The sequence below is a fragment of the Seriola aureovittata genome, chromosome 11 (assembly GCF_021018895.1).
Source record: "Seriola aureovittata isolate HTS-2021-v1 ecotype China chromosome 11, ASM2101889v1, whole genome shotgun sequence".
Lineage (NCBI taxonomy): Eukaryota > Metazoa > Chordata > Actinopteri > Carangiformes > Carangidae > Seriola > Seriola aureovittata.
In genome coordinates this window covers 23,740,181-23,753,600 of record NC_079374.1, presented here as the reverse complement: position 1 = coordinate 23,753,600, position 13,420 = coordinate 23,740,181, and positions in this window count along the sequence as shown.

Below are 13,420 nucleotides of genomic sequence, written 5' to 3'. Positions count from 1 at the left end.
CACAAAAGAGACATTTCCAACCTCTTAACTTCTGACATGGTCTCATTGAAATAATTGTTTGAGGCCCAAAGATATTTAAAAAAATTATCCAATATTTCACTAAAAGCAAAGAATAGATATTTAAATTTATGTTTAAAGTGCATACAAATTCTTGTAGCAGCAATTTGTTTCTCTTCTTGCCCCTCCCATTAATCATCTCACAGCCCCTCAGATTTATTGTGTGACCCTTTGGATATAAGGTAGTTAAAACTAGCTGCACCTGGAACATCTTGTAAATAGTAAAATGCTGCTTATGCACTGTTGCATTAATGTTAACAATCTAATAATGTAATAAATGATCATTTATCAGTCACAGGGCCCAAGTGCATTTACTTTTGGTACTTTTTGTACATTTAGCAGCTGGCATTCTGTACTTTTACTTAAGCACATGTTTAAATGCGGGATGTTTACTTATAATTGAGTATTTTTACATTGCAGCTCTGGTGCTGTACTTTATAAGTTTTCTCTGCCGCTGCACATGGTTTCTTACCGGGAGCGGGTGGTGGTGATTGCTGTTGACAAGAGCTTCAGCCATTGTTGTGTTTACAAGACAAGAGCTTAGAATACGTCCTGTGAGCAGTGCTGCTTCTTCAGGGCAGATTGGAGGCCACAGTGAGTCGTTATCAGAAAGTGACAATGGATGGGCCGGGGCTAGTGTTAACACTAGCGTCACAACCCACTGCTGGAGACAGCTCTTGGTGAGTAAAGGAATAAAGTTTGATGCTGAACTCACAACATTTTTTCTCGACTGGTAAGTAAACAGCTGTTAATGCTAATGTTAGGAGCGCAGGCAAAACTTTCAAATAACTTCTTCAAGTAAAGGTTTTGAGTTCTTCCAGTACTGCTCAAAACCAAAAGCAGTTTTGTATCTGTCACATATTTTGATGTATCTGAAAGATGTTTCCTTTCCTGTTGAATCTGACCTAGTTTAACGCCATAGAAATACACAAGTTTATCATAAAGCTAATGAGAGTGTGATATGATGGATTGCTAAGGGTGGAGTGGGACTCACTTTCAGCTTGTGAAAGGAATGTAGACCGGCCTGTCGATGCAGGGAGGTCAGGACTCAGGAGAAGGATTTTGGACAAACAATGAACAAACACAATGTATTTTAGCTAATAATACACATCACTGTATTGTTCTTGTCCATATTGAAAACATCATTCAAACATGTAGGTTGGAAAAAAGTATGTGAACCCCTCGGCTAATGAATCATTGAAAGCTAATTGGAGTCAGGAGTTAGTAAAGATGGAGTCCAACCAATGAAACACCGTTGAAGGTGTGAGTTAGAGCAACTTTGACTTGTAAAAAACACTTAAACATTTTGGGTTTGCTGTTCACAAGAAACATCTGCTGATGTGAACCAGGTCTCACAAGAAACAGATCTCAGAAGAAACGATCAAGTATTGTTATAAAGTTGAGAGGGTTACAAAGTCATCTCAAAGAGTTTAGATCTTCATCAGTCCACAGTCAGACAAACTGTCTATAAATTGAGATGATTTAGTTCTGTGGCTACTCTGCACTAAAAGTGGATGTTCAGCTAAGATGACACTAAAAACACAATGCAAAATTATCAGTAACGTAAAAAAGAACCTCAGAGTAACAGCTAAAGGCTTAAAGGAATCACTGAAGCTGGTTAACATCTCTGTTCATGAGTCGACCATACACAGATCATGGTGCATGTTTGTATGGAGCATGATGTCCATGGCAGGACACCAACAGAGGAAGCTGCTGCTCTCCAAGAAAACAAACATCACTGCACATGAAATTTGCCAAACAGCAGCTTGACTCTCTACAACACTACTGGAAAAATGTTTTGTGGACCACGAAACTAACGTTGAATGGTTTGGGAAGAATATGTAGCTATATGTATGGTGTAAAAGGGGCACTGTGTACCAACATGAAAACAGTACAGGGGATCAAGCATCATGATTTGGGGCTTTGGTGCCTCTGGACCTGGACAGCTCAACATCATCGAAGCAACTCTGTAGGAAAAATGGTCCAGAATTCCTATTGAACATTGTTCAGGTCTGATGAGCATCTACTGGAAGAGTTTGAGGTTATTGGTGCCAAAGGAGGTTCAACTGGTTATTAAATCCAGGATCCACCAGGACTGTGAATGTTGAGTTCAATAAAGCCACGAATAATTACAATTGCTTGTGTGTTATTAGCTAAAAGGAGCTATTTGTAAGTGTTGCTTCATAGCCAGCGTTAGCATTAACAGCTGTTTACTTACCAGTCTACAAGAAACGTTGTGAGATCAGCATCGATCTTCATTCCTTTACACACCACTAGCTGTCACCAGAGGTGGAAAACAACACCAATGTTAACTCTTGTCTCTATCACATTTTTTCTTCTACTGAGGCTTGCATGGTAATCAGCTAGCTCCGGCCTGTCTTGTCACTTTCCGATAGCGACTCACTTTAGCATCCAGTCTGCCCTGAAGATGTAGCGCTTCTCAGGCATAATATAACCTCTTGTATTATAAAGACAACGATGGCTGAAGCTCTTATCAAACAACAATCACCACCACCAAGAAAACGAGAAAGAAAACACGTTCGGTCCCAGAGAAAACATACAAATAGCCCCTTTAAATCACATTGTGTTTGTCCACACTTGTGACCTTGTTCCGGCCATTCCAAACTATTTTAACAGTTTTTCTTGCCAATGTATACAGGGTCCTCCATGAGTAGAACAATAAGTCAGATGCTCTCATTCATTTGAAATGGTGTGATGCCAACACATTGTTTCACACAACCAGGAAGTAGTAAAATGAAAACTGGAGAAAAACTATTTGAAATGAAGCAGAAAACCCTGCTTTTAATAACAATAGATATTTTGTTTTTGATGGTACCAAACTTGGCAACCTCACCATGACAGTGAAGAAGCACAAAGCCATTGGAAACGGCCGTTGTTCACCAAGACACATGACATGGTCGGTATACTCTGCATAACACAACAGTTTGACATGTTGACCCAACATGTTGATTAGCTTCAGAGTTGCTATCTTTAGCTTTGGACTGAGGTAGGCTAGCTGTTTCCCAGTCTTTCCCACATACCAACAAAACCTTTCAAAAAGGCTTTCCCAGAACTATAGTTCAGTCCTTGTCAATCTTCTCACTCTCCGGATGAAATGAGCACATTTAGATCTCTTTTTTATATGATAAACACGAACTATATCTTTTCACTTTCCACTCCTCATCATCACCATTCATGGTGATACAAAAAGATCCACAAACTCAGGAAAATAATGCGGGGAAGAAAAATGTAATTGAGCAGCAGAGGTCGTCTCAGAGGTCAAAACCATAACCACAGACCCTGATGTCTCAGACGTGATATGATGAGCTTATTTCGCTGACTTTGAACAAAATCCTAACTCATGTATCATATTTCGGCACTGCGCCTCGAAAAGCTCCATCGTGCCTTAATTATTGCATGAGGAAGAGGATGTTCCGCTTGAGGACGAATGCTCAACTCTTCACAGAAGTCAGTTGTGCTTTGTATTAAGTTTTTAAGACACAGGATCCATTGGGTATTTTCTGCCTGTACAAATACACCAGTTGGATATGCTTACACTAAATCAAAGTCATGGCCAAACCCATCAGGCTCATTCAATATATCTCCCTCTTTCTCTCCCTCTTTTTCTGTCATCACTGAGTCTCTGCTGTCACTTTTATGGTGTGTATCTTGCTATTTTACACACTCTTTTTTGATACTTAAAGCCAAGATACAACTCACTGGTCCCTGCAGCATGTATGACGTGTTCAGTTCATATTTATTGACAATATTTCACTGAGGCCATATGAAAAAAAAAAGAAATGCAATGCTTCATCCTTCTTTACAAAAACAATAAACCACTTCCAGGTACATGGTTCCAGCATATGTCGAAGGTCTCCTTTTTTTTTTTTTAAAGAGTGTGGCTCTGTGTTGCCAGAGGCTTCCTTGTAAGCTGGTTTTGAAAATGAATGCCTTTATGTTTTGGTTTGGACCCACTGAATAATTTACTATGTAATTACATACTCTGCAAAAGCCTCTGTGTCCACTCAGGCCCGTTTGGGATTCTCTATAGCATTGCAGTCACAACCAGAGCCTTGACCAAATCAAAATTCAAACCCACTCTCTAATCAAAAAGCTGGAAAACTCACATCCAGAGGCAAAGTTTTATGTCTGCAGTTTGCTAAATACCCTTACACCAACAATTGGGGTGTAATTTCTGATTTGCAGCTCAGCCAAATTTCTTTTTGTTTTTTCACTTGAGCCACTGCAAAACAGCGCACAGCTGAAAATGCTGCAGTCTGTGCAGCACTAGTGCAAAACATGTCCTGTTGTTACAGTTGGCAGAGGTTTGCTGAGAAAAGTGACAAGACTCCACTAGAAAACTCCTCTCAGCAATAGGTTTTTGTATGATTGTTGAGACTGAAGGCTTTAAAAAAAATAACAGATTGCAGGTCAGGGGACACCAGCCATGATTCAGAGACTGATGCTTCTTGTGCAATTACAAAATATGGCAAACGCACGACATGTCCCAAGAACAGAGTTGGCATCAGGGCCGATCCAGGCATCTGCATGGATTGGTATCAGCTAAAAATAAATCCAATTATTTTCTTACTGTACTCTGTTGTGTTTTGTCCACCTCAGCCTCCCAGAGTTGCAGCAGCGCTCCCTTTAAAGGGGCTATTTGTAAGTTTTCTCTGAAATGTAGTTTCTTCCCAGGAGCAGGTGGTGGAAATTGGCGCTTGACAAGAATTTCAGCCATCCTTCTCTTTATAATACATGAGGTTATAATACGTCCTCTGAGCAGCGCTACGTCTTCTGGGCAGCCTGGAGGCTACAGTGAATCATTATCGGAAAGTGATGAGACAGGCCGGGGGTAGCTGGTTAGCCTACAGAATTTGGTAGAAAAAAAGACGTGATAGAGACAAGAGTTAACATTGGCAATGCTTTCCACCGCTGAAGACAGCTGTGGGTGAGTAAAGATAAGGAACGTTTCTTCTACACTGGTAGTTCATGGATTTGCTAATAAAATCTGTTATCGCTCCTCCCTTTCATATTGACAAAGAAGATGCGCAGCTTCTCATTTTTAGTCGCCGTTGACGCTTCGACCTGTTATAACGACAGTTGTCACTGGCAACAGGTCACATCAGCTCATATCAATTCTAAAGGGAAGAAGCTTCACTCTGCAACAAAACTGTACGTGAGAAATCTTCTCTCTACTGGATCGTGTTGCATCAGCTTCAGAAGTCGCATTCTCCAGTTAAACTTTGATTTACATCATATCAATGATTTAAGTTCATAACCTCAACAACTTTCAATCAGGACCTCCAGTCTTTGTGAAGAGTGTGTGCCAAATTTACAGAATCAAGTACATATTTAATCAATATTTGATTGGACTCAGGGCCCAAAAAAGTTGACATCCACAATAGGTGAATCTTCTCAAGCCAAAGCACAATGGACGTGTAGTGCTCAGTGAACACTTCTTCACTGCTTCAGGCTGGGATCCATTTCTGCCAACAGCAGTGACTGAGAACATGGGCGAACACTTACCAAAGCTCAATCCATTTTATATCATCTGTGTGCTGTGCACAAATTTGTACTAGTTAAAACACAGCTGATGCACGTGTATTTTAAATCACAAACATACCAGCGTGTTACTTCTTGTTGATTAACACATGTGGACTGCTGTTTTTGTAATTATAACAGGCTGTGGGATGGTTTGGGTTTCACTCACTTGCCTTGTAAAACTTGGGTCTGTGGGTGATTTGTCAGTAAACTTTGTAAACCTGTGTAAACTCACCATGTTATCCATCCTAAAATACTCACACTAGAGATGGGTGGGTCAGTGTTTAAAGTTAACCAACTACAACTTGTTTTGACTATCAACATTAACGGTTGGCAACCAATCCGTGTAAAAACATGATAGTACATTAGCCACTTTTCATAATATAAAGTATCTGTATCGATATTATTCATTCTGGCTCTGGTATTGATTGGAACCATACTGTGTAATATTGCCCATCCTTACTGTACACCTACACATCTACTGGTATGCATAGTCTTTATCCTTAATTCTACCATCTGTTTAAAATAAGCCTACAGTACTTCCAACACAATACACAGCAATACACCACCCATATAGAAATAGATAATAATGGATATTAACATGTAATAAAAATTAGATTTCTGCAGCTGGATATTATTAAGAAAGTCTTACTCTTGCTTACAGGTCAGACAGTCCAGAGGGTCACCATTTAGTCATAATTAACTTACTGACCCCTCAACGCCTTTTACTCTCCTGTGCAAGTCACTAAGCTACTGTTTTGTGTTGTGCTACGTCATTAAAGTTGCACCTGGCCTGCAGCTCTCGGGTCTAACCACTACTCCCACAAACCAAGAATACTGAATATAAAAATTATTAACCGCACTGTTGCATTTTGCACAGCTACTTTGGCCGATTGTATAACACTTGAAAAGGTTGTGAGCACACAGAGATACAGGACATTACGGTTATATATTCACCTCAGCTTTTGCCTGCCAATAGGTGGTTTAGATGAAAATGGGCAGTTGTAACCTCTTAAACCCACTGACCTGCTGCTGGGTCAATCATTACAAACTCTTGCTGTGCAGCCAAACCGACAAACCTTTATTTTAAATTCTAGTGGAAATCCCAAAGTTTTCAAAGATACCAAATTTGTCAGACTGAATTTATGTTTAACGTGAATAAATTGATGCAGAAGGCCTCATGAATATTTTCATTTGAGCAATGAAAAAAAAAAACATCTCTGGAATATTTCCCATGGTGTAAACAACATGCATCTTCAGTGAAGAGTTTAAACGAGCTGATACAGAATATATACTGTTGGATGATGTTGTACAAAACATCTTTCCAACTTAATGGCTATGTAAGGGCAAATAAAAGGAGCACAATGGATGTTAAAAGGTCAAGGCATGTATTTGTCCCTTTGTCTCTCTAGTGATGTCATTGTATCCCTATATCTCAACAATTAAACTGGCAAGTAAAGTGTTATGGTAACAGCTATGAATGATGTCAGAAAATACAAAAATAACACTCAGGCCTTCGCTCAGTGATGCTCAATAAAACAGATTGCTGCTCCCTCAACAAAACAGGAAAATGAGTCAAATAAGTTTGTGGTCTGCAGAAATGTTTGCAGCAGCACAGCAAGGAGTTTAATCCATATTCTCGTTTGTATATAATTGCTTGTCCAAGATGACTTGTTGTCATTTGGAAAGCTGCTGTGTAAAGGACACAAAAGACAACTTTAAATAAGCAGATTTAGCTATGCTAGTAGCGTGGCTGTGTCGATAGTGATGTTGGTCCAGACTGAAAGATCTCAAAGGCATGAGAGTTTGTACAGACATTCATGGTTCCCAGAGGATGAATCCGGCTGACTTCAGTGATCCCTTAACTTTCCACTCAGTGTCATCATGTGCTCAAAATTTAAATTAATCCAAGAGTTTGGTTTATTGAAACATTCCAACAACCCTAGTCACGCTTCCATCAGTCTCAGTGTTAATTAGCATATATTAGCCTGCAAACACTAATTTGGTGACCATAGGCTTGTAAACATCATATCCGCTAACCATTAGCATGTTAGCATTGTAAGCCTGTAATTGGTAGCACGTTGCCATACTATTGTTAGCATGTAGCTCAAAGCACTGCTGTGCAACAGTAGGTTACAACCTCATAGATCTGCTAGCATTTGCTAGAGTCTTGTTTTGTCTAAACTGCTGCTCCATATCATTTCGATTTGCTTTCTTTCTGCCTCCCTGTGCCCAAATCTATCTCACCTACACACACACACACACACACACACACACATACACGCATGTAGGGCCTGGCGTATCATGCTAGCATGCTAATGTGTTTGATCTGCTCTCCAGCTGAGTCCTGGCACTAAGCTTAGTGAGGTTCAGCCTCTGCCAGATTGTCTCTTACTGTCCAAAATGCCATTCATACCCAAAGGTTGGCACATACAGTACCTGAGCTGCCCGGTATCAGAGTCTTTTAGCCTGGAGCTGTTGTAGCATCTGGCACTGAAAGGGGCATGTTGGCACAGCTATGATAAAAGTAATAGGCACCAGTTTTGGCCCCAAAAGGGACTGACAGGAACCTAATTTGCTTGAGAATATTTTCTTTTTCCCTACACTGTTTATTTTATTGCATTCATTAAACTGACTTTTTATTTTTATATAAATGCATAAATACAACTGACTGCTTATATTTAGTTCATTTTCCGATAGCTATTCTAATAAAACATAGCTCTTTTACATAGAAGTTACTAGAAGTCATGTCCGGTCAGTTTTGATTTATTTTCTTTCTTTTTTTTACTTTATTATTTATTTCAGCACAGCACTTCTTTAGTGTATAGTTGTTTTCCATAGTTTCTTGAAATGTTGACATCACAGGAATTCAGTTTAATTTATAGCAAAGAATTATAATGTTGATCTTGTAAGACATTCTGGATGGGAGCATTAGCTAAATACCTAAACTGACAAATTGAAGACATTGTTTGAAAGTGTTTATAAAGAATACTTGAATTCAAATATTTGTCAGTATATTTGTTAGTCACTTTTGACCTGGCCTGCTGCCTCCATGCGCACACATGCTCACGTACACACAATAAAAAACAGAAAACTCTTTTCTCAGGCTGATTGCGCAAGGTGGCCTGTCAATTACAAGCATGAGGAGTGAGATAGTGAAATATGCAGGAGTCAGAGAGAAATGTAGCTTTAAGTGGATCATCTTGGGGGTTGAAGAAGTGAAACAGTGGGGAGGAGAAACCACAAATACATCACCTTTTAACAAAACCAAGCGTTAGCCATTTCAAGCTAAAGGTTTTTGGCCGGGGACCAGGCCACAAAAGGAAAACCATCCCACGGTGCCCGCATGCCCCTCCTCTCAGCCTCTCTCTCTGGCTTCATGCACATGTTTGACTGGGCTTTGTTTTGGAAATGCTTTAGGCCAACCATACATTAATAGACTATAAAAAGACTGCCACTTGTGTAAGGTTTTTACACTTAACAGCCAGCTTATCTCAATCTGCAGTTTCCATCACAGCGCTCAGGTAAGCCTTCGCACGGTCTCACATTGCAAGATCATACAGGTCTTCTCATGGTCACACTGAGGCAATCCGACGTTAATGGAAACCCACGGGGCGCTTGTTGCCGCAAAGTTCACCGCCCTGTTGACAAGGCCACCATAGCAACACTGTCAAGATGCAGTCCAAGCGAGGACTGCAGTCCAAGCGAGGAGCAAGCTGAAGGCTTCTCAGTATTTAGTGAGTTAAAAAAGCTCTGTGCGCGCACACACACACACACACACACACACACACTTCCAAACGATCTGGTGTTTTAGAAAATAAACCACATTTATGAGATTTATTTATTTATTTCAGGAATGAGTTGGGAGTTGCTTTGTGTGAGCCAATGCACAAAAACAGCTAAAACCACCAACTTTTCTTTCCAGTCATTTACGAAATGAGATTTAGTCTGGTCGTGTGGATTTCAAATGTTTCAAGGCTGATACTGATATCAGTGTCTTTGTATTGGAGATATCAATAGCTCATATTTTTTGCACTGATATTCAATATGGTTCATTAAAATTTGACCATATTAATGCACCAAAAAGTCAATATTTTCACTCTTCACCGCAAACAAAAGACTCTGAAACAGCATTTATACCATAATAACATATTCAAGCTCTCCAGTGAAACCCAGACAAATGAAATAATTTTGGGTTTAGGAGCTCTTTGCAGCACAGAGATCCGCTGCTTTCACAAAGAATAAAACCGCCCTCGGCCATTATGTCTGTAAATCAAAGCTCTTTGTGTGCCCAGTGTGTTGGTCAAATCCCTTCTTTCCTTTCCTTCTTCATTGCTTTCTATCATGCACACTCACATTTGCACGTCCTCATGTCTTTCTCACACTTTTATAGAAGTTACTGACTCCAGAACAGCCTATTCGTTTTATTCTGCAGTTTAAATGACACACTGCAGACCGCTAACAGGTTTATTCCCGGAGCCGTGCTGTCTGGTCTCAACAGATATACACAACAACACCTTTCTGTATGTCCTTGGAAATGGGACTGTTTGTGTGCCCAGGAGTGTTTGTGTATCACGCACTCCTCTTGTGTATATGTAAAGTGACGACTTGACAAAGTGGAACAAGAAAAATTACAAGCCGCGTACTCTGGCATTCGTTATTTTCCATCTATGGGGAATGCAAGGACGTAAAACACAAATACACCTGACCACACAAACACACACACACGCAGGCACATTCACACACACACACACACACACACACACACACATAAACATACAATTTAACTCATACTCCACATATGCATACAGTAAGTACTGCACGTCACACGATGTTTGTTCACACAGTACAAGAGCTTAGCATACTGGCAGATAACGCTGACATAATAAAATCAGTAGTAAGCAATGTGCAAACCATGCCTGTTGGTTTTTAGTTAAATACAAAGCAGATAGTGTTGAAACATCTGTGGCTTACATCCAGACTACTCACAAATATCTATCCACAGCCATGAAAACAACCCCAGCCACCAAATGTTTTGCATTTGCTGAATATTGGAAAGTAATTCAATAATAAGTTTGATGCATTAACCAATGAATGACATTCTTCTGGGAGAAGGTGAATCCATTGATTTGCCATAAAAAAACAAAACAAACACGGCTGAACCTCTTTGCTGCTGAACTCTCAGGATGTATCCATCAACCAGTTAGAAGTAACTTTTAAACAAAGCCATATTATTACAAACTACATCTGACTATCCCAGGAATTATGTTCATATTGGACAATTGTGAAGGTCATGGTTTATGTCCAGTAGCAACAATCGTTGCCATTGGCAGGAAGTGGTGTGACCTTTAAGGGAGAAAGTAGGGTTGTGGACAATGGGCTCAAGAATAGACATGTGGAGCAAGATCCAAATGTCAGGCAGGAGACGAAAGTTTGTGCCAACAATTAACATTTCGTGGAATGTAAGTAAGTACATCTATTCAAATGATGCACTTAAGTGCAAATTTGAAGTGCTTGAATGTTACACAGGTTTGTCCATTTCATTCCATTATCATTTAATTTTATTCTACTATACAATTTCAGTATAATTCAGAGAGACAAATTATACTATGATCAAACTTCCCAACAGTATGTATAATAGTTCAAATTAGCTCCACCTCAACCAATTAACAAAATTAAACTACACTTAAACATTAATGCAGTCAATAGGTATGGCCACTTTTACTTTTGATACTTGATAAGTGGATTTTGTTACTAATAATAATGTACTTAAATAACATTTTGAATACAGGACTATACTTGTTACAGAGTATTTTTACTTAAGTTAAGTTTTGCCATCAAGCCTCTTTCTGGTGCTACAGTTGAAACTAATATAATATTATAAGAATATTTATAAGATGCAAAATGTCTTGTGAGGCCAAATTGGCAAAAGATCTTAGGAAGAGGGTTAAGTCTTTGTTGCACTGACTCGTGTGAGATTTAAGGTTGCTCTGCTTTCAGCTACACCCACCAGTGATGTCACACTGCACCATGGTACAATACTACATCACCTTTGTACTGTGAACAATTCAACCACTAGATGGCAACAAATGCAGGATTTTCATGAAATCTGAAGAAATCTGTGACGTTTTCTTGTGTCCAGTTTCAACTACAACAACAATGATAGAACTTAACTTATCAAAATAAAAATAGAAAAACTCTTGTAAGACATTTACTCCATCTTATCCCCCCTTTGATAATAGCTGAGATCCAGCAGAAACATCCACCAATAAAATAACGTAACTAATGCTGCTCAGCACTTTCTGGTTTTGGAGTGGGAGCCGAGCTTTAAGCCTCCGTTACGTAGATCCATTATGATGCTTCAGCCCAAGTAGTCCAAATGACGCTCACTTGGACTCCATTTACACTGCTGAGCCGCTGAAATTGCCAGTAGTTAAGTAGCGTAGATGTAGTCTGGGAAAGTGCAGTGCCAGGTGATGAGTCTTCTGGCATTCAAACGATGCTACCGCACAAAGAAACCACTCAGTCTTTGAGAGTTTGCACTTTGGGTCCAGAGTGAAACTTCATCATTGCTTAAGTAGAATGATGCGTGGATAGAAGAAGGGAGGGGCAGATGGATTGATACATGAACAGATATTTGAGGAATTATGATTAGCAGTGAGAAAGAAAACAACAACACTGCTTCCCCTCACGACATGTATAATATTGTTCATCTTTAAATGGAGAATATTCTCCTTGACATTTGTCGTCCTGTCTCCTCATCCATCGTCTCATGCCCAGATGAGATTTGGTGGATGCATCATTAATCCACACTGCTTTACTGTCTTAATCCCATTCATTATCGCTGCTCGGGTTTGGCCAAAGTAGCTCAGATTTATGTCTTACTTCGCTCTTGCAGGGGTTTTGCCGCTCCTGCTGGTTTTGGAGGGAACACTGACTCACCACAACTTTTTTCTCCGGGGTTGGCTGCTGAAACGTTCAGCCGTCACAATTCACTCAGCGCAGTTTCTGTGGCTGCTGGATTCATGTGTGACCTCTATTTTTTTTTTTTTTTTTTTTTAGGATTTGTCCCTGTGTGTTAAATTCTGACAAAAACTTCAGCCCGTTCCAGATGTTTACGGTTGAATGCAGAAGATGGGAAGTGATAGCACGGATGGAGGCATGTAAGGGAAACCAGAGGAAAAAGCCATGAAGGAAAAAAAAAAAAAAAAAAAAAACAGTCCAGATATGTAAACAGTGGTTATGGAAGCCTTCAACATCCCCTGTAAACCGCGTTTTAAACAATCATGGCTGAACTGAAATAAAGGAAACACTAAACATGTGCCATACTAATGTTGTGGTGAATCACATTTTTGAGAGCGGTTCCAAAGGAAATTAGAAAAAATGCCCATGTGAAGTTGATTTCATATAAGTGAGATTATGTAATTATTCAGTCACTGATTCCATGGGGAACGTTTCATTTTCAGTATGAAATAAATACTTCAGCAGCTCTATTTTTAGCTTCATGCGCACCAATCCAGCAGCTGCATGTACTCTGTGAGTCTACTGTACAGAGTCGAGTACATTATTAGGGCCATGGTTTGCAGTTATGTGTCATTAATGTGGTCATTTCTCTGATTTCTAAGCTACATGCAGAGGACAGGAGGATGAGCTCCTCCACAGAGTTTATCATTGTTAACAGCGCCTTCTAGTGGTCAACTGCTAAACTGGCGTCACTTCTCTGTGGATCCTCAGTTTAAAAAGAAAAAAAAAAAAAAGCCACGTTTGGGAAATTACTTTTATCAATGTGAGAGTGGATGTAGTGAGGACTAACGGATACAGC